We start from the raw sequence: 22,604 nt of genomic DNA, 5'->3' as shown, positions 1-22,604 counted from the left end.
ACTTGTCTCTGAGTGTTTCCTTATGTCTTCTCAGAACTTTCTGATCTAAAATCATTCTTCATTAGTTATGAGAAATGTTATTATTTCTTCAAATATATAAAACATCCTGTTCTTCCTAATTCTTTTGCGACTCCTCTTTTTTTTTTTACGATTTATTTATTTATTTGATAGAGAGAGATCACAAGTAGGCAGAGAGGCAGGCAGAGAGAGAGAGGAGGAAGCAGGCTCCCCACTGAGCAGAGAGCCCGATGTGGGACTCGATCCCAGGACCCTGAGATCATGACCCGAGCCGAAGGCAGCGGCTTAACCCACTGAGCCACCCAGGCGTGTCTTTTGAGACTCCTCTTACAAAGATGCTGATGCAGCGGCTTAACCCACTGAGCCACCCAGGCGTGTCTTTTGAGACTCCTCTTACAAAGATGCTGATACTACTACTATTCTCCACATCTCTTTGCTATGTTTTGTTCATTATCATTTCCTGCTAGCATTTCCATTTGTTTGATATGAGTTTCTAAAGGAGAGATCAACAAACTACAGCCTATGGGCTAAATCCAGCTTGTCATCTATTTTTGTAAATAAAGTTTTATTGGTATAGTTATGTTCATTTATGTATGATCTATGGCTGTTTTTCTGCTACAATGGAAGAGTTGAGTAGTTCCAACAGAGACCATGTGACCCACAAAGTTTAAATATTTAAAATATTTGCCATCTGGGGGCACCTGGCTGGCTTAGTGGGTTAAAGCCTCTGCCTTCGGCTCAGGTCGTGAGGTCCTGGGATCGAACCCCCACATCGGGCTCTCTGCTCAGCAGGGAGCCTGCTCCCCCCTCTCTCTTTGCCTGCCTCTCTGTCTACTTGTGATCTCTGTCAAATAAATAAATAAAAATTAAAAATAAATATTTGCCATCTGGCCCTTAATAGAAAAAATTTGCCAATCCCTACTCTATATGATAGGAACAATTTTCTTCTTTCTTCTAGACTGTACCTTGCCCACTTTTGTTTTATGAATGAATGAATGAATATGAACGAATGAATGAATAAGTTTTGAAAGACAAATATTCTATCAATAGGTAGAACTGAGAGAGTATTATTTCAAAAGATGAAAAGAGGGGCGCCTGGATGGCTCAGTGGGTTAAGCCACTGCCTTCGGCTCAGGTCATGATCGCAGGGTCCTGGGATGGAGCCCCGCATCGGGCTCTCTGCTCAGCAGGGAGCCTGCTTCCTTCTCTCTCTCTGCCTGCCTTTCTGCCTGCTTGTGATCTCTCTCTGTCAAATAAATAAATAAAATCTTTTTTTAAAAAAATGTTAAAAAAAAAAAAAGATGAAAAGAGAACATTCTTGCTCAAAGGAACAAGAACAGTATAAGCAAAGGGGTCCCTAGTTGGCTCAGTTGGTTAAGCATCCAACTCTTGATTTCGGTTCAGGTCTTAATCTCAGAGTTGTGAATTCAAGCTCCAGATTGGACTCTGATTGCTGGGCATGGAGTCTACTTAAAAGAATACATAAAGTGGTTTAAAAAAAAAAAAAGGAAAGGAAAGGAAAGAAACATAAGCAAAGATACAAAAGTAAAAAGGGTAGATTTCTAGTAGAGTGAAATATTTAACAAAAGTGAAACTGGAAAGGCTGATTAAGAACTCTTTTAGAGGGGCTCCTGCGTGGTTCAGTGGGTGAAGCCTCTGCCTTCGGCTCAGGTCATGGTCTCAGGGTCCTGGGATCCAGCCCTGCATTGGGCTCTCTGCTCAGCAGAGAGCCTGCTTCCCACCCCGCCCCCCTGCCTGCCTCTCTGCCTACTTGTAATCTCTCTGGCAAATAAATAAGTAAAATCTTTAACAAAAACAAAAACAAAAAAACAAAAAAAAAAAAACAAAAAAACTCTTTTTGAAAGTCTGGAGTCTAGAATGGAGAGATGGTGCTTAGTTATCTTTGCCAATGCCAGATATGTCACATGACCGGAAATATGTTTTAGGAGGACTCATCTGGCAGCATTGTGGAAAACATACAAGAGAGAGAGGACTGGGGCGCCTGGGTGGCTCAGTGGGTTAAGCCGCTGCCTTCAGCTCAGGTCATGATCTCAGGGTCCTAGGATCGAGTCCCGCATCGGGCTCTCTGCTCAGCAGGGGGCCTGCTTCCCTTCCCCTCTCTCTGCCTGCCTCTCTGCCTACTTGTGATCTCTCTCTGTCAAATAAATAAATAAAATCTTAAAAAAAAAAGAGAGAGAGAGAGAGAGAGAGAGGACTGAGAAGGGATGGAGAACAGTTCAGAGGCTGTGGAACAGTAAAATACAAAGGAGCTCACTCAATATGGTGATGTAAGCTCAGAATCACAGTGCAGCTTGCTAGAGTCACTGTACTTGGTCTCTATCCCAGACCCACAGTAGCCTAACTGTGGGATACTAAGCAAGTTGCTCAGTCTTTCTGAATTTCAGTCTCTCTCCCTCTCTTTTTTTTTAAGATTTTATTTATTTATTTGACAGAGATCACAAGGAGGCAGAGAGGCAGGTGGAGGGGTGGGGAGGGAAGCAGGCTCCCTGCTGAGTGGAGAGTCGATGTAGGGCTTGATCCCAGGACCCTGGGATCATGACCCGAGCTGAAGACAGAGGCTTTAACTCACTGAGCCACCCAGGCGCCACTCTCTTTAAATATATATATACACACACACACACACACACACACACACACACACACACTTATTTATTTATTTATTTATTTATTAGAGAGAGAGATCACAAGTAGGCAGAAAGGGAAGGGGAAGCACGCTCCTTGCTGAGCAGAGATCCAGACCTGAGGCTTGATCCCAGGACCCTGAGATCAGGACCTGAGCCAAAGGCAGAGGCTTAACCCACTGAGCCACCCAGGCACCTCTGAAGTTCAGTCTCTTTGTCTCTAAAACATGTTGATTCAGTGAGGATCCAATTAGGAAAATAACACTCCTGCCAGGTAATTTAATAGAATTTAATAAGAGAAGACAGTCTTACGGACTGAAGAATTAAAAGACCCAACAGGGGATTAAGCAACTGCAGGAAGCAATGGTCACTTCCAAGGCTGGCATGAAGGCCAGACAGTGTTAGCAGACCCCAGGAGGCAGTGCTGCTGATCAGGACATGGGGGAGCTAGAGCTAGGGAGGAGGGGCAGCCCCTGGCTCAGAGCCCTGCCCAAAGCAGAGGGAGGAGGAGGAGACACTCCAGAGACTCCTCTCACTCTGCCCTCCGGTCTCCTTCCAGTGACATCCATTGGTCAACCTAGACAGAAGTCAGTTTCCCAGCACAGAAACCTAGGAAAGGTGATTTGCAAGAATCAATCCCCAGATTCACAGCAGAGGCTGGATGAGCTGGGACTGGATGTGAGGCAAAGAAGCAATCGGGCACACACGGATGGCTACATCACCGCAGCTGAGTCTACACCCTGGGCCAGCACATGCTATACAATCAGTGAAGGGTCACAGGCTGGGTTTTTGTCTTGCCCTTTCTTACATCTCCATCCTCATCTTTTACCGATTTCCTCCTAATTTCAGGCATACTGAAGTATTTCTAGTTTCTAAAATTCACCATGAACTCCATCACTTTAGGACTTGTGAGTGTTTATCTCCTTTTGCCCACATAGCGTTATGCCCTTTGCTAATGACTCATGTTTCCCCCAACTCCCTCTTTCTCTTTGTTATTATCCTAGACTCGGCCTCTGGCAGAATGTTGTCCCTGAGTCCATCAGTGTTTGTTAGATGCTCCTATCTATGCTCTAATAGCATTCTACGCATACCTCATAGCACCGGGCAGACTGTAGGACAATGAATTTATTTATCTCTTTGTTTTAGTTTTCTACTGCTGCCTAACAAATTACCACAAACCTCGCAGTTGAAAACAATACACATTTTTGACCTCACAGTTTCTGTAACTGCGAAGGCACACATGCTTTACCTGGGCTCTGTGCACAGGATCCTACCTGGCTGAAATAAAGGTTTTGGCCACTGTATCCTCCTCCACAGGCTTGACCAAGGAAAGATCCATTTCCAAGTTCCTTTGGCAGAATTAGTTGTATGATTAAGGTTCCTGTTTTATTGCAGCTGGTGTCCAAAGACCACTCTCAGTTCCCAAAGACACTTTCCGGTCCTTGTCACATGGCCCTCTCTATAACATGATAATCTGCTCCTTCAAGGCCAGTGGGAGAGCTTCTGCTGTAGCTTCAAATATCTCTGCCTTCCTCCTCCTTTGACATCTAGATCCTCTTTTATTTTTTTTATTTTTTTTTAAATGACTAAATCTTTTTATTTTTTTTTAAAGATTTTATTTATTTATTTGTCAGAGAGAGAGAGAGAGAGCAAGCATAGGCAGACAGAGAGGCAGGCAGAGGCAGAGGGAGAAGCAGGCTCCCTGCCGAGCAAGGAGCCCGATGTGGGACTCGATCCCAGGACGCTGGGATCATGACCTGAGCCGAAGGCAGCTGCTTAACCAACTGAGCCACCCAGGCGTCCCTAGATCCTCTTTTTTAAAAAAAAAAAAGGAAAAAAAAGAGCTCACCTGATTAGGTTGGGCTCACCGACATTCAAGGAAAGAAAAGTTAAATAGCAAATACACACCAGGATGGGGAATCTTGGGGGTCATTTAGAATTCTGCCTTCCATACTCTTCTTCTAGATGTGAAGTGTGCAAAGACAAGCCAAGTTTCTTATTTGTCATTATATTCCAGAATGGAGCAGAGTCAGTACTTGACACTTAGTAGCTATTCAATGAAAGAATGAAGAAATACAATAAGAAAGGGAAGGGAATGTCCACGGGAGGGAAATATTTAAATAGAAAGTAAAATATAGGTGCACCTGCGTAGATCAGTCGGCTAAGTGTCTGCCTTTGGTTCAGGTCATGATCCCAGCATCCTGGGATCGAGCCCCACCTCCGGCTCTCGGCTCGGCGGGAGTCTGCTTCTACCTCGGCCCTTCCCACTCTCTCTCTCTCTCTGTCAAATAAAAAAAAAAAGAAAGAAAGAAAGAAAAGAAAAGAAAGTAAAATATGACTTGGTAGGTAATAAACATTTGAACCTGAATCTTGGGTCTATAATGATACCATTATAAAAAGTTGTATACGGGGGCACCTGGGTGGCTCAGTGGGTTAAGCCGCTGCCTTCGGCTCAGGTCATGATCCCAGAGTCCTGGGATCGAGTCCCGCATCGGGCTCTCTGCTCAGCAGGGAGCCTGCTTCCTCCTCTCTCTCTCTTCCTGCCTCTCTGCCTACTTGTGATCTCTCTCTGTCAAATAAATAAATAAAAATCTTAAAAAAAAAAAAAGTTGAAAACGAAGTAGGAGGAATTGGGTTGGGTGAGTTGTGAAAGAATAGGTGGGCAGAATTAAATGATTTATTTGTATTTCATACTTCGTATGCTAACTTTGTTTTGCCTATGGCACAACCATGTGGAAATTTCCTGTGAACAAATGAGCATGAAAGTCTGGAACTTTCATGTGTGCCTGGGTGGCTCAGTCAGTTAGTGTCTGCCTTCAGCTCAGCTCATGATCCCAGGGTCTTGGGATGGAGCCCCGCCTCCGGCGCCCTGCTCAGCGGGTAGCCAGCTTCTCCCTCTGCCCCTGCCTCTGCTTGTGACTCCTCTCTCTCTCTTTCCCTCTCTCTCTTTCTGTCAAATAAATAAATAAGTCTGGACTTAGAAGAGAGATATGGGTTGAGATGAATCATAGTATTGAGTATTGAATTCTTGAAGTTGTGCCATAGTTGGTAAGTATTCTTACCACCAATCCTTCTCCCATGGAGGCACCATAACTTGGCTCTTGTACTCTGGCTCTGACTCATTTCTTTTCTTTTTGTACTTTCCAGCTATTTGATTTTCCCAGAATTACTCAGATTTTTCTTATCCTCATCCTATTTAACCCTCCAGATGTCACTGTCAGAATAAAAACCCATTGCTAACTCTCTCAGGCCTGCTGATGTGGATTTAACTGTAATAGACATAGTTGAGAGATATTTATACTAATCTAATTCTGTGTATAGTGGTGAGAACATGACCTGGAACCACAGAAGAGCTGGGTTCAAGTACTTCCTCTGTTTATTTTCTGTGTAATCATTATGGAGATGATCTCTCTGAGTTCTTTCCTTCTTTATACATGAACTATATATAGACACATGTTTTCAAGAGAATTAAATAAAATTTTGTGTGTGAAATGTCTGATAAATTATGGAAATTCAGTTAAATGCCGCATTAGTTTTTTTAGAAAAAATATGGATGTCGTGCTCATGTTCTTTTGCTCCAGATTCATTGGGATTTTTCAAATTGCTATTATAAATATGAAATCAGTTTAACAATATTACCACATAACTAAAAAATATTCCTAATCCCCACTGGGATTGGGAAGTAGTATGTACTAGCAATGAGTAAAAACTCCCACACCATATGAAACTCTTATTGTACTGGTTAGAAAAAGTGATGTCAGGTTACTCGGAACCATATTTTCTGCTAAATATTCATGATGCAATAAAGAAGTTATTTTAATTACAGTAATATTGCACCTAGTTCTTTTTAGAGCGGAAGAGAGCAGGTTTACATTTGCATATCTGCCTCCCTGGTTGAGAAGTAAAACTAGGAATTTCTGTATCTGCCTACAATCTATGCTGAGCTCTCAGCACGCTTTCTTACTACATGGTCTATGACGGCAGCCTTCCAGTATCCTATTCATTTTCCTTTTTTTTTTTTTTTAAAGATTGTGTTTATTTGTCAGAGAGAAAGAGTAGAGAGAGAGCGGGTGAGCACAAGCAGGGGGAGGGCAGGCAGAGGGAGAAGCAGGCTCCCTGCTGAGATGAAGGCAGACATTTAGCCCACTGAGCCACCCAGGCGTCCCTCCTATTCATTTTCATAAGATAGGCTGAGGAGTCTGCCTAAAATGCAGCCGGAGACGGAGACGCCTGGGTGGCTCAGTCAGTTAAACAACTGTCTTGGGCTCAGATGAGGTTCATAGAGTTCTGGGCTCAATCCCCATGTCAGGCTCCCTGCTCATCGGGGAGTCTGCTTCTCCTTTTCCCTCTGCCTGCCTCACCCCTGTTTGTACTCTCTCTGTCAGATAAATAAATAAATCTTTAAAATAAAATAAAATGCAGCCTGATTAAGTCTCCTACCCACTGCACAGATGAAAGGACAACTCTAGCTTGGCATGGCGGGTACTTTACCAGCAGTTTCCTGTTGACCTTTCCTGTCTTCTGTCTTATCACTGCCCCTCGTAACCTTTGCCCCAAAGTCCTACTACCCCCTCTTTGTGCTCTTTTTTTGGGGAACTGGCTCTTCCACCACTTTCCCTTACCTGGTTTAGGCTAAGTTTTCCACCTCCCTCCTCACTGTCGCTTTCTCCTCATCTGTACACCTCTGAACTCTGGGTTGCTTGTTTTCTTTTCTTTTCTTTTTAAAATATTTTATTTATTTATTTGACAGAGAGAGAGAGATAGATATCACAAGTAGGCAGAAAAGCACGCAGAGAGAGAGAGGGAGAAGCAGGCTCCCTGCTGAGCAGGGAGCCCGATGCAGGGCTGGATCCCAGAACTCTTGAGATCATGATCTGAGCCGAAGGCAGAGGTTTAACCCACTGAGCCACTCAGGCACCCTTGCTTGTTTCTTTTTCTTTTACAAGTGTATACTCAGCTTCCAGTTTGGTTGAGGTTTATTTACACTGAAGAAATTATCCCTTTGAAATATACATACAGTAGTTTTGGAGTAACATAATTTTTCTTTTCTTTTTTTAAATATTTGAGAGAGAGAGTGAGTGAGAGAGAGAGCATGAGAGGGAAGGTCAGAGAGAGAAGCAGACTCCCTGCAGAGCCGGGAGCCCAATGTGGGACTTGATCCCTGGACTCCGGGATTATGACCTGAGGTGAAGGCCGTGGCTTAACCAACTGAGCCACGCAGGTGCCCCTGGAGTAACATAATTTAAACTGCTGGTCTTGCTGACTGAAGAGTTTCAGAGCCCTTTAGGCTGGCCAAGCAACAGCCATCCATTTCATGATGCAGGCACATTTTTCACCAGTCTCCATTTTAACATGATGTTCCTGCCTCTTTGTACCATTTGGGGGCTTTGAGAATACAGCCTATGAATTTCTGTGAGTCCCAGGGTGTTCACTTGTTTGTCTTTAAATTTTAAGTAAAAACATGGCTGAAAATTGTCAAGAAGCAGGGACGCCTGGGTGGCTCAGTTGGTTGGACGACTGACTTCGGCTCAGGGCGTGATCCTGGAGTCCCGGGATCGAGTCCCACATCAGGCTCCCAGCTCCATGGGGAGTCTGCTTCGCTCTCTGACCTTCCCCTCGCTCATGCTCTCTCTCACTCTCTCTCTCTCTCAAATAAATAAATAAAATCTTAAAAAAAAAAAAATTGTCAAGAAGCATCCCAGGAGTCCTTACAGTAAGAGGTAAGTTTTTTTGTTTTTTTTTTGTTTTTTTTTTAAAGATTTTATTTATTTATTTGACAGACAGAGACCACAAGTAGGCAGAGAGGCAGGGAGGAGGAAGCAGGCTCCCCGCTGAGCAGAGAGCCCGATGGGGCTCCATCCCAGGACCCTGGGATCATCACCTGAGCCGAAGGCAGAGGCTTAACCCACTGAGCCACCCAGGTGCCCCTAAGAGGTAGTTTTAAAAGTACTCTTTTAAAAGGGAAAAGTGGGGGCGCCTGGGAAGCTCAGTTAACTAAGCATCTGACTCTTGATTTCAGCTCAGGTCATGATCTCAGGATCTTGAGTTCCAGCCCCGCGCTGGGTCCATGCTGGACGTGGAGCCTGCTTAAGATTTTCTCTCTCCCTTTCTCTCTGCCCCTCAGTAATAATTGCTACACCAACATGGGGCTCAAACTCAGGATCCCAAAATCAAGAGTCACATGCTCTTCTCACTGAGTCAGCCAGGTGCCTCAGAAAGACAACTTCTCGAAAGAAAGAAAGAAAGAAAGAAAGAAAAAAAAAAAAAAACAACTCACTAGAATAACTATCCTGCTTTTTATTTATTATGAAAAAATTTAGGGGTACCTAAGTGGTTCAGTCAGTTGGGCATCTGCCTTTGGCTCAGGTCATGATCTCCAGAGTCCTGAGATTGAGCCCCAAAACAATGAGCTCCCTGCTCAGTGGGGAACCTGATTCTCCTTCTCCTGCTCTACCTGCTTGTGCTCTCTCGGTCAAATAAATAAAATAAAATCTTAAAAAATTAATTTTGGGGATGCCTGGGTAACTTAGTCTGTTAAACCTCTGCCTTCAGGACCTGGGATTGAGTTCTGGATCAAGCTCCCCGCTCAGCAGGGGGCCTGCTTCTTCCTCTGCCTGCTGCTCCTCCTGCTTGTGCTCTCTCTCTCTCTGTGTCAAATGAATAAATAAAATCTTAAAAAAATTAATTTTGGGTGCCTGCATGCCTCGGTTGGTTAGGCCACTGCCTTTGGCTCAGGTTGTGATCCCAGACTACTGGGATCAAGTCCCGAATTTGGCTCCCAGCTCTGCAGGGATTCTGTTTCTCCCTCAGACCTTCTCCCCTCTCATCTCTCACTCTCTCTGTGTCTTTCAAATAAATAAATAAAATTAAAAAAAATTAATTTTGACTTTAGTGTTTTTAAATATTAAAATATATATATGTCTATATATATTTATTTAACAGACAGAGATCACAAGTAGGCAGAGAGAAACAGGCAGAGAGAGGAGGAAGCAGGCTCCCTGCTGAGCAGAGAGCAGGATGCAGGGCTGGATGTGCGCTGAAGTAAGAGGCTTTAACCCACTGGGCCACCCAGACACTCCTGACTTTAGTGTTTTTAAATAACCTACCATCTTTCCAGAAATTAATCAATAGAACTATGTGTTGGAATTATTTATTTACTTGTTTGTTTCTGCTAGGCATTGGAAACTTTGTCATTGATATGGCCTATCACCTAGCACACAGCCTTAAGAATATTCATATAAATGGAATGGACTACTCTCTGAAGCAAAACTGCATCATCTTCTACAAAAAGTTGTTGCAAAATTACATCCTTCAGCTTTAAAAGCAGGAAAATAAAAGTACCAAACTCTCAACATTATTTACTAAGCTGACCACAGTTTGAAGGTATTAGGAGGTAGAATAGGATGATTAAAGGAACATGACAAAGGAAACAGTTTTAGAAAGGAATAGTAAAGACTTTTAGATTATAAAATATTATGCACATATATATTACAATGAAATGTATTAGTTCCATAACAAAAAGGTTAAAATGTTTTTTCTGATTAGAATAGATACCAATCTCTATTGGAAATTTTTAAGAACAATACAAACACCTGTCAGAGGTGACTCCTGCTCATAGATGACCTCTAACGCTTTTGTCCGGAGGCACACCAAGACACCTTCATTATTTAAGCAGTTAAGGTAAGCCAAATCAATATCATCATGGGAGCATAGGGAGGAGGAAGAAGAGTTATATTTTGGAACACAGTCCATGGGGAATTAAGCCAGGTAACCAAAGGTTTAATTTGGAAATGCAAATATCTATTGATTAGGTTTTCAATCCACACCGTTCATGTACATGAGGAAGGAGTAATGAGGGGCAAAGCAATAGCGACAAGGAGGAGGAGGAGGAGGAAGGAGAAGAGAAAGGTGAGAAGAAATACAAAGGGCACTGAGGAGGTTATTTTCATTCATTACATTAATATACATTTACATCATATTACTGTTGAGAAAGGTAATCTTCTTCATCCAAGTAATTTCACCCACTTTAAACCATTATGATACTGTAAAAACCCATCTGAGCCGTTCATTGTAATCTTTCTGCATCTCTTTCGGTGAGGGAGGAGAGATGGCGCAAAGACCAAACTCGATGCTTTCCTTATATTCATAGAAGGAATCGCTAGCATCTCAACTAGACATCAGCTTTCCCTTCTTCCTTTGGTTCTGTTTGCCAAAACCCCTACCCCTACGAGGATTTTCTGGGTTTGGGCAGTGAAATGCAAGAACCTAGAGGTTGGTTTCAGGAGCTGTTTCCCGTGCCACTTTGTAGCTTGCGGACCTTGGGCACAACACTTAATTTTCAGCTCTTCGGCTTCATTATTTGGGAAATGGCAATAATGATGTATCTATTTTATAAGGTTGTTGCGAAGATGAGTTTAGTCTGTGTGAAAAGCCCTCTATAAACTGGAAAACACTCTCCAGATGTGAGTTATTATCTCCTTTAAAGGGCACAGAATCTGTTTCAATTGTATAGGAAATTGCAGGAAGTCTCCTTGACACTTTTAGTCAAAACTTGACATTGAGCTGAATCCCTCTGAGGAAGAGAAATGGTTCTTGCGCCCCACGTCAGCCCGGGGCAGGGTCACCCACGCTGCCGGTTAGGTCACTGCAGTATTCCATCCTCCGCTGCCGCTCCCCCTGGATCCTCCCACCGGTTTCCCGAGGAGGGTGGCGACGTTCCTAGCCATTTGGGTGGCGCCAGCTAGAGGGCGTGGGCCAGGCTGATCTGCCTAGCGCCGGGCTGCTGGGTGGGGGCGGGCCAGGCCGGGGGCGGGGCCACCCGAGGAGGGCGTGGCCTTGCCTCCGGGGCGTTCAGGCTCTGCGGGCGCACGGAGCTCGTGGGCCAGCAAGCGGACTAGCGCGCGGCCCCTGCGCACTCGGCCGCCGCCTGCGCGCGTCGCGGGCGCAGCTGCATTTTCGCTTCCGCGGCTCGCGAGCCGAGACTGGTGCGAGCCGCCTCTGACTTGCGGGAGGACACTTTCCTCTTTGCTCTCCGCACCCGCGCCCCTTCCCCACCGCAACAGGTCAGGGGAGAGCGGAGGTGGCGAGGGCGCACGACTTGAGACTGGAGGAGCAAAGGTCAGGAAGGTAAGCGGAGCCCCTGTGCGCCCCCGGGCTGGGGGTAAGCCTCGCCGGGAACGCCGCAGCCGCTGACTTCTGGGAAGCCCAGGCTCTCCCCGCCTCGCTGCCTGCTTCCCAGCACGCTGACTCAAGTAGCTGGCGTTTCCACTTTTCCGGTGGGAACGGGCGAAGGAGACGCGGAGCTCGCATCACCCTTGCAAATCCGGGGCAGGTAGCGTCTGGAAGAACTGGGGGTGGAGCGGTGGGAAACACAGGAAGAGACCCATTTTCCTTCCCCACTCTCCCAAATCCGACGTCTCCCGGTGCGCCCCGCGTCTTGCGGAAGGATGTTCTGTTTTGGAACCTAGTCTCGGGGTTGCGTAATAGAAGTGTCCCAGAAGTTTCTCGGGGAGTAAAAGCGGGGCTTTTCTCTCGTCCATCCCGAGTTCCCCATCCCCCCCGTCATTGTCACCCTCCTCTTTGCGTGTGGTTGGGAGAATTACTGGATCCCGTCCGATCACGCGTGTTCGGTGGTCCGCAGCCTCGAGAGAGCGAGGGGGAAAGTTGAAGGCACCTTCTGAGATTTGCCCCTGGGACGCAGGGGGACGGCATCTGCAGAATGTGGAACTGGTTAATTTCTCTTGATAATTTTTCACTCCGGTATCTGATCCTCCTGTGACTGCTGCAGTCGAGCCCCCCGACGTTGCAAACAGCAGGGTCGTCGAATTAAAAAGGGAGAGGAATTGGAGAGTTGTGTAAATCGTACCCATCTTAATGTAATGGTAGTTACATTAATGAATTTGCAACGGACCTTTGAAGATCTAGATACTTTCTTAGTAGGTTGGACTTTCAGGAGTTTCTGCACTCACATACACCCCAATATTGTTATGCAGATTGTGCCAGGAAGACCTTTGGCTTTGGAGGTGGAGATGTGTCCGTTTCATCCGGGAGCCAGTCTCTCCTGTGGGGAGGGGAGGTACGAGGGAGAGGGGGCGCTTGCAGACCATGTTTTGCTGTGTGTGTTTTTTTTTTTTTAAAGCGTGGGATCGGGCTTTTTTAACCCTGTCGGTGCACGTTGAGGGCTGGGGGCCGGGAATGACATATCATCGAGGAACCAGACAGATTTAAAACCTTAAAGGCGAAACCGTAATTAAGGCAAAGACCCAGTTCCCTGGGACAGTTGCAAAGTGAAAACTCAGAAATTGAGACCCAGAAACATCAGACAAGGGAGCGCCCTGAAAAGTGTGGGGATTTTTCTTGTGCAAGATTATTTCCGAGCAAGCTCTGGCAGATTTCGTAGAAGGTAGGCAGAGGTGGGATACCTCTCCCGGAGCTCTGTGCGTAAGTCAGGCTCCGGGTGGAGATAGAAGGCCCGTAAAAGAAAAAGACCTTTGGACTATGAATCTAGTTCTCTTCAGAGACTTGAGCATACCTAGGCATGGCCCTGTTTCAATGTTTACTTCCTCTGTCTAATGTATTTCCTTAGCTTGCCTTTCATCTTTAGTGGAAAGGATTCCTTGAGTGGATATTCTGGAAATAAATTCACAGGAGAGTTGAAAATTCTGGATGGTTCTCCTGCTTTAATTTAAAGGTGTTGTCCCTTGCCAGTGTATTTGAAGGTAAAGATGCAGAAAAGGCATGGAGAGTACTAAAGGGTAATGACCCAGGAGAATTAAGGGAAACTAGGAGAGAAAGGAAAAGAGTAACTTATAGTACTTATTGTGTAAAACTAGAAAGATTAATTTGAATTTAGCTGATTTAGGAAAGAGGGAACCCCCAAAAGGACTTGGGATGTTTAAGACATTGAAGACTAGGACACAAGGCTTTGAAAAAAACGAGCTTAGGGGCGCCTGGGTGGCTCAGTGTGTTAAAGCCTCTGCCTTCAGCTCAGGTCATGATCCCAGGATCCTGGGATCAGCCCTCGATCTGACAGGACTCTTTGCTCAGCAGGGAGCCTGCTTCCCTTCCTCCTCTCTTGCCTGCTTCTCTGCCTTCTTGTGATCTCTGTCTGTCAAATAAACAAATAAATTAAAAAAAAAAAAAAGAAAGGAAAAAAGAAAGAAAAAAAGAAAGAAATGAGTTTAGGTGCGCCTAGTAGCTCAGTGAAAGAGTCCAACTCTTGATCTCAGCTCAGGTCTTGATCTCAGGGTCTTGAGATCAAGCCCCTCATTGGGCTCCACGCTGGGTTCCACGCTGGTTATGGAACCTTCTTAAATAATAATAAAAAACGAGTGTAGATACTGGGAATCTTCCCCTTTCTTTTCATTTTCTAGATAAAACTTACAGGAGTGATGAGACTGGGGGTGTGGAATTTGCAGGCTTTCCACCTGCAGAAAGAAAATGAACTGTTACTTACCACAGTTAACATGTCTTATACATTCTCTGTAGTAATCAGATTTCTGTAGTGGTTTTGCTTAACTCTTCAACTCTGTAAAAAACACAATCTTGAAGAATCACAGTGTGTCAAATTAGAATACAAAGGTCATACAGGGACTGAAAATTTAAAGTCAGAAAAGCCCAGTAATTTTAAACATTGCTTTCTCTGGCAAAATGCGGAGTATGCCTGCATTTTTATGCCACCAGAAGACATTGTTTCACTGTGGGGTGTTAAGAGTTACTACTTTGAGGTAGTAGTTAGACTACATCAAAACTGGCTGTCTCGGGCGCCTGGGTGGCTCAGTGGGTTAAAGCCTCTGCCTTCGGCTTGGGTCGTGATCCTGGGTCCTGGGATCGAGTCCCGCACCGGGCTCTCTGCTCAGCGGGGAGCCTGTTTCCTCCTCTCTCTCTGCCTGCCTCTCTGCCTAGTTGTGATCTCTGTCTGTCAAGTGAATAAAATCTTTAAAACAAAAAACAAACAAACAAACAAAAAAACAAAAAAAACTGGCTGTCTCGGGCGCCTGGGTGGCTCAGTGGGTTAAGCCGCTGCCTTCGGCTCAGGTCATGATCTCAGGGTCCTGGGATCGAGTCCCGCATCGGGCTCTCTGCTTAGCAGGGAGCCTGCTTCCTTCTCTCTCTCTCTGCCTGCCTCTCTGCCTACTTGTAATCTCTCTCTGTCAGATAAATAAATAAAATCTTTAAAAAAAAAAAACAAAACAAAACTGGCTGTCTCTTCTGTTTCCTATCTGGCTTGACTGAATTTGGAAGGGGTGGGTTGAGCTAAAAGTTACTGTTTTATTAACTAAGGTTCTTAATTGGATTTTGGATTAAATTTGGAAGAGTATTGTCCCATTACAATACATATGAATTGCATGTCTGAAAATGTCCACAAGTCACTGTAGCCATTTGATTGTTCCGTTGAAGTAATATCGCCTTGAGTTGAAAAGATGGGTTAAAAAAAAATTAAGTTTAGAAAGGGCAAACTTTTTTTTTTGTTTTTTAAAATATTTATTTATTTATTTGATAGAGATCACAAGTAGGCAGAGAGGCAGGCAGAGAGAGGGAGGGGGAAGCAGGCTCCCTGCTGAGCAGAGAGCCCGATTCCATTGGAGGCTCCATCCCAGGACCCTGCGATCATGACCCGAGCTGAAGGCAGGGGCTTTAACCCACTGAGCCACGTAGGCGCCCTGGCAGTTTTTCAGTATTGTTTTCCTTCGCAGTTCCAAAAATTAATATTGTTTTCCTTTGGAATTCTAAAAAAATAATTATTTATTTGAGAGAGAGAGAGTGCGCACAAGCTGTATGGGCACAGAGAGAGGGAGAGAGATCTTTAAGCAGATTCCATGCTCGGCACAAGCCCAGGAGCCAGCATGGAGCTTGATCCCACAACCCTGAGATCACAACCTGAGCTGAAGCCAAGAGTCTGTTCCTTAACTGACTGCACCATCCAGATGTCTCAGTATTTTTTTAAGAAGCAAGTGAAAGGAGTTTTATGCTTAGCTGTAATTTGTGCTTTCATCAAATGAATTTACATAAGCATTTATGAAGTTAATTGGTCATTCAAATTACAGATCTTAAGATGGACTGATGCTTTCACTTTTTAAAAGGTAGAGCTAATTTATTTATAAATATTTGGATCATTATAAGACATAGTTGGGATAGTATCCTTACTATTAAGGCCCTGTACTGAAAGCTGACCTTCAACTTGAATTCATTTGCTAACCTAGATATGTCTGTTGAAACTAAAAGCTTCAAGTTCCCCCTTTTCAAAAACTCTAGATTATTAACTAATTTTTCAGGAGATTGAGAAAGTATTTAGAGAGAGTACAAATTAAGGAACTGCATTAATGTAAATCTACAAAGTTTTGTAGATTATATTTTCCTTATTAAATTATATATTCTCATCCAAACGATACTTAATTGGCTGTAGTTTTCTAGCTGCCTCTCTTTTTTATACACAGTAGTAGTTTATTTAGTATTTGCTGACTTGAATTTCAGATTTTATTAAAATAGATTTCATAAACCCTGTAATCCATTTATTAAAACTTTACCACAGTGTAGAAGTAAGTGTGAAATATGTAGTTCTTTGTAGGTACACATCCTTTATTCCTGACTGTTCATATATGCACAAGAGAGTACTGTAGACTTGAAATCCTGAGGGTCTAAGGCCATCAGGGTTACTAATAGGCGTTTCTGTCTTATGCTTAGGACAGAACTTCTTCAGTAGTGTTCTCCAGGGGAAGAAAATCAGCTGATTTTCTTAAATTAGCTGGCCCATTTTAAACATGACTAAGGATTTCTTGTTTGAGTGACTTTTTCCTTTTAAAAGGCTGGAATTATTGTGACAAGTGGAGTCCAGAGAAGTCAATTACATCATTAACAGGCTGTTTCATATCCATTCCTAATACCTCATATGTGTGGAGCATCTTCTGTGTGCCGGGCAGTACTCTAAACTTTGGAGAAACTGTGATAACACCACGATCAAGAAAGAGAACTCATGTAGGTGGACTTAACATTCATGTAGCATAGAAATTATTTACCAGCAGCTTTCAAGTACTGTATCATTTAAGCTTAATTGCAGCTCTAAAGTTGGAGTTCATTTTCCATTTTAAAATCAGGAAATTGAGTTGAAGAAGTTAAGTGACTTGACTCTGTGACTCAAAGCCTGGTGCCCTTTCCACTATGGTACACTGAGTTGGCTTTGTTGATACGTGGTTTCCTGTTTTTCAAGAATTACAGCTTGACTCTAAAATATAAATAGTGTTTCTCCCTTGGCTAAGTAATTCTTTCTGATCATTATGGGAGTAAAAAAGCAGGTATTTTCATTTAGCATTCTGGACATCTATTTGTGACTCCAAAGGAAAATATTATGCAGGCCTGTTAAAAAGACATGTGGTGTTTATTTGCACCACATGAAGATTCTTACCTTCCTAAAAAAATGACATGCAAGGGCTTATGAACCACCTCCCTTAGTTTGATACTTATTCATGTTATGAAAGGTCAGTCACATCCCCATGTGAATCAGGATATACTATTTCCTTCAGTCTTATAGATTCAGTGAATATATGCAGTATAGCATTGGTTTTCAAACTTATTGTCAGAATATTCTGGAAGACTTGTTGAAACATAATGTCTCCTCTACCATCCCTTAAACCCCCCAAATTTTTGATTCAGTAGGTCTGGGTAATGCCCAAGAATTTGCATTTGAAACATGTTCACAAGTGATATTGATGATGCTAATTCTGGAACTACACTTCAAGAACTACTGCCATATAGCAGAGAATTTAAAAATTTAAAAGCGTGGTTATTGAACCAGACAGCTTGGGCTTGAATCTTGCATGTGCCACCTACTAGCTGTCACACCTTAGGCAAATTACTTAAATTTTTGTCAAAAAACTGTGAAGGCTCTGAGATTTTACCCTACTTTCAAGCTAACAAGTTAACCTGCCCCAGTTTCATGGGGTCACGGGAATGACTTTATTGCTCATAATAATAGCTGTAGCCAGAGTGTCAACATATTCCTACACTGGTTCCCTAAGCACCATTTTCCAAAGCGAGACGTGGAGAGAGTCAGATGACACCTGGAAATAAAAAGGGTTGCATTACAGGAGAGGAATCCTGAGCTAAGGGAATCCTAATCCTTTATAATGGGCAGTAAGCATGCCTGCCCTTTGCTCCGGAGGGGGAGACGTTATTTTGTTTATACTGAGCAGTAAACATGCTGCCCTTTGCTGTAGGAGACAGTCTCTTTTTCTAACGCTGTTCTCTATACAGACTTCCTTAAACATTGTCTGGAACAAAGACAGTTGGTGCCTCTGCTTGTACAATATGCAGAAATGCCATGGATGCATGAAGAACTGACTTCTAACACTCTTCCATTCCCTTACAAGATAGGGTTAATAAGGCTGTTACTCCTAATTAGATCTCCCTTACTGGGTAGTTGAGTAGATTAAAGGTACTAAAATTTGGCAAGTCCGTGGAGCAGAGCATAATACGTGCTACATAGTTATTTCCTGTTATTATTCCTGAAGGAACAATGTGTGTGTGTGTGCCTTTAATGGTAAGTATTACCTTATAAAATGAAATAATTGCTTTACTGAGTATCCCTAACTGTGAGTTTGTTCCAAGGAATTTCTTTCATGGGTCCTCATTCTAAAATGGGATGGAGTGTTGTTGTACCAGCCCATGGAGAATGAGGCAGAAACATTTACTACCCATATTCATGTGTTCTTTGTGTTTCTCTGCCTCATTACGATTACACAGAATCATGTGATTCTGGCTCGCGGGTGTCTGGCTGGCTCAGTCGAAGGAGCATGGGACGCCTTTTTTTTTTTTTTTTAAGATTTTTATTTATTTATTTAACAGACAGATCACAAGTAGGCAGAGAGGCAGGCAGAGAGAGAGGAGGAAGCAGGCTCCCCGCTGAGCAGAGAGCCCGATGCGGGGCTCGATCCCAGAACCCTGGGATCATGACCTGAGCCGAAGGCAGAGGCTTTAACCCACTGAGCCACCCAGGCGCCCCCTGGCTCTGGTTTTTGATAAGCAACATCTTGGGGAAGGATTTTCCTTTCCCGACAAAAGGAGAAAGGTGTGCTTTCCAGAGCCACACGTTTCTCATCTTCTTCCAGCCTTAAATGTAGGTAAGATACCTGGTTATGGCAGCAACCTTTTGATACCATGAGGTGACAAGCATGAAGAGGCCATGCTAAATATGGCGGAACAGAAGAGCCAGAGTTCTTGATGGCCTTGTTGAACAGCTAACACTATACCACTAGCCACCTTCTTCTGGACTTGCTCTGGAAGGATAAATTTCCATTATTCAGAAGTTGTTACTTGCAGCTAGACACATTCTTAACCTGTGTAGATTATAACAGCATTGAGAGTGGTTGGCTGAAGGATGTGGTTGAAGGCACAACCATACTACATTAGCCACTGTACCCAGCAAGGCCTCTTTGAGAATGTATCACTGGGCAGAGACCCAAATGATGAGAGACCAAATAAGATAGGAAAGGTTTACTTGAGTTTGGGGTAGCACCAGAGTCCTCTTGAACAAGGATTTTGAGGTGAAGAGACAGGGAAATCCATTATGGATTTCTGAACTAAGGGTGCCACATGTCATTGGAGAGCTAAAGGAACTGTGAGTGATCAGTTCAGTTTGGGGCCATGATCGGCGTGGAGCAGAGTTGGGGGAGAATGCTAACGCAAACAGTGGATGATCCATGACTCACCCCTGACACATTGCCTGTTACCAGGAGACTGTTAACTCCTGGAGGAATGTGTGGGGAAGGGAAGTAGACTTAACAGGGACTATTGACCAGTCCACTCTCCCTCTAGAATCCGGACCGAGTTCTTTTCCTCGTATTCTTCTTTGGCAACTGGGTCATGGTCATGGGTCTTTGAGACCTTATCTCTTTTGTCGCTGAAAAGCAATATATGAATTTCCCCAAGCATGTGCTTTGATTGGCAGGAAAATAACCAGAAAAAAATGAAGGAAATATTTTTTTACTTGAGTTATTTTACCTGCTATTTTGGTGAGAAAAGCACTTTGATATGCATGACTTTTTTTTTAAAAAAATTTATTTATTTGAGATACCACATGCGAAAGGGATGTGAGGGGTAGGGAGTGACGGTGAGGGAGAAGCAGCCTCCACTGAGCAGGGAGCTGGACCAGGGTCTCAATGCTAGGACTGTGGCATCAAGACTGGAGCTGAAGGCACATGGTTAACAACCGAGCCACCAAGGCTCCCTGACATTTTTACTTCTGAATAAATTTGTTGCAAGAGGCTGGAAGGACTATAGAAGACCTGGCAGGGTACATTCCTAAATGAAACATATTTAACTTCTATAAAATGTACCATAGATGTTGCTGACTTAAAAGAGCTGCTATGTATTCCTCTCCCCCTGTCCAAGCCCCAAGGGCAGCTATGTGTTGAGTGCCTATGATGGGTCAGTGTGCTAGGCATTTTAGTTGGGGTGTATAATTCATTCTTTTCAGTAATACTGTAAAATTTGCTACTTTCCATTTTACGGATGGGAACACTGAGGCTGGTAGGGTTTAATTTGCCAGAAGTGATTGCCTGTCTCACTTGAACCCATCCTCTTTTTTGCTGTACAGCAAAGTTGGTACTTTCTCTGCTTTTTTTTTTTTTTTGAAATAGGAGGATTTTAAACTGTCTACCCCCCCCATCACATTTTGTCTTTATAATCTAGGGAAATAATATTTAAAAATGTGTGAAAACTTAAGACCTGATTTCAATATTTATAGGTCACTCCATTTTCCTCCCAGCCCCTGTATTTAGAGAGAAATGTGTTTATACAGATAATAAAGGATTCATAGCATATATAATAGATGTGCCCCTTTCCAGAGAAGTCACCATTTACAGTTTGGTATATGTGTGTGTACACATGTGTGCGCTTGTATGCACATTTGCCTGTGTATGGTGCATAAACAAAAAGCATTTTTTTAAGCAAATTGGCTCACATTGTACGTTATACATCTTGTTTAGATAAACGTATTCTTTTTTGATCTGTTGCATCTCATGATGTGTCATAATTTAGCCATTTTTGTGTTGGCATGTCTTAAGTCGGTACCAGTTTTCTTAATGCTCTAAATAATATTTTATTGCACATAATCCCTTGTACACATGTGACTGTACTTTTGTTTTAAGTCATTTCTAAAATTTAAATTCAGTTATTTAACATACAGTGTATTACTGGTTTCAGAGGACAGGTCTGTGATTCATCAGTCTCGTATAACACCTACTGCTCATTACATCACATGCTCCCCTTCACGTCCAGCACCCAGTTAACCATCCCTCCACTCCCCTTCCCCTCCAGCAGCCCTCAGTTTGTTTCCTAAGATTAAGAGTCTCTTGTGGTTTGTTTCCCTTTCTGGTTTCCTCTCGTTTTATTTTTTCCTCTCTTCCCCTATGATCCTCTGTTTTGTTTCTTAAATTCCACATATCAGTAAGATCATATGATAATTGCCTGTCTCTGATTGACTTATTTTGCTTAGCATAATATCCTCTATGCTTAGCATAATACCCATCCATGTCCTTGCAAATGCTAAGATTCCACTTTTTTGTGATGATTGTGTAATATTCCATTGTGTATATATACCACCTCTTTTTTTTTTTAAGATTTTAATTATTTATTAGAGAGATAGAGAACACAAGTAGGCAGAGTAGCAGGCAGAGGAAGAGGGAGAAGCAGACTCTCCACTGATAAGGGATCCCGATGGGGGCGCAGTCCCAGAACCCTGGGGTCATGACCTGAGCCGAAGGCAGCCGCTTAACCGACTCAGCCACCCAGGCGCCCATACCACCTCTTCTTTATCCATTCATCTGTCAGTGGACAACTGGGCTCTTTCCATAGTTTGGCTATTGTGGGCATTGCTGCTATAAACATTTGGGTGCCGGTGTCCCTTCGGATCACTACATTTGTATCTTTGGGGTAAATGCCCAGTAGTGCAGTTGCTGGGTCGTAGGGTAGCTCTATTTTCAACTCGTTGAGGAGCCTCCATACGGTTTTCCAGAGTGGTTGCACCAGCTTGCATTCCCACCAACAGTGTAGGAGGGTTCCCCTTTCTCTGCATCCTCGCCAGCATCTCTCATTTCCTAACTTGTTAATTTAGCCATTCTGACTGGTGTGAGGTGGTATCTCATTGTGGTTTTGATTTCTTTTTCCCTGATGCTGTGTGATGTTGAGCATCTTTTCATGTGTCTGTTGGTCATTTAAATGTCCTTTTTTTAATTTTTCAAAAAGATTTAATTAATTTATTTGATTGAGTGAGACAGCGAGAGAGAGAGAACACAAGCAGGAGGAATGGGAGAGGATGGTGCAGGCTTCCTGCCGAGCAGAGAGCCTGATGTGGGGCATGACCCCAGGACCCTGGGATCATGGCCTGAGCTGAAGGCAGACACCCAGCGACTGAGCCTCCCAGGTGCCCCCCATTTGGATGTCTTTTTTGGAGAAATGTCTGTTCATGAGAATCCTCAAGCAGACTCCCGACTGAGCCCATTTCTTGATTAGATTATTTGTTCTTTGGCTGTTGAGTTTGATAAATTCTTTATGGATTTTGGATCCAACCCCTTATCTGATATGTCATTTGCAAATATCTTCTCTTATTCTCTTGGTTGTCTTTGGGTTTTGTTGACTGTTTTCTTTGCTGTGCAAAGCTTTTGATCTTGATGAAGTCCCCATAGTTCATTTTTGCCCTTGTTTCTCTGGCCTTTGCCGATGTTTCTAGGAAGAAGTTGCTGTGGCTGAGGTCGAAGAGGTTGCTGCCCATGTTCTACTCTTAAGATTTTGATGGATTCCTGTCTCACATTGAGGTCTTTCATCCATTTTGAGTCTATTTTGTGTATGGTGTAAGGAAATGGTCCAGTTTTGTGACCATGTTTTTGAGAAAGAGTCTTTGAAAGAGACATCTGAAGCATATACTAATTGCCTTTCTTAGCAGTAGTTTAT

The 22,604-nt window shown here is 43.4% G+C and overlaps 1 protein-coding gene across 2 annotated transcripts in view; it reads left to right on the top strand.

Annotated features, from left to right (window-relative positions):
- The first annotated feature begins 11,590 nt into the window (after positions 1–11,590).
- AFF1 (AF4/FMR2 family member 1) overlaps positions 11,591–22,604 on the top strand; it is a 201,114-nt gene continuing 190,100 nt past the window's right edge. For both annotated transcript variants that reach the window (XM_044224572.1, XM_044224571.1), the window contains exon 1: positions 11,591–11,786. The gene's annotated coding sequence lies outside the window, so the exon portion shown is untranslated. The remainder of the gene's footprint in view (positions 11,787–22,604) is intronic.

The sequence above is a fragment of the Neovison vison genome, chromosome 11 (assembly GCF_020171115.1).
Source record: "Neovison vison isolate M4711 chromosome 11, ASM_NN_V1, whole genome shotgun sequence".
NCBI lineage: Eukaryota > Metazoa > Chordata > Mammalia > Carnivora > Mustelidae > Neogale > Neogale vison.
The sequence above is the reverse complement of the archived record's forward strand: the minus strand, read 5'-3'. Positions and strand labels throughout refer to the sequence as shown.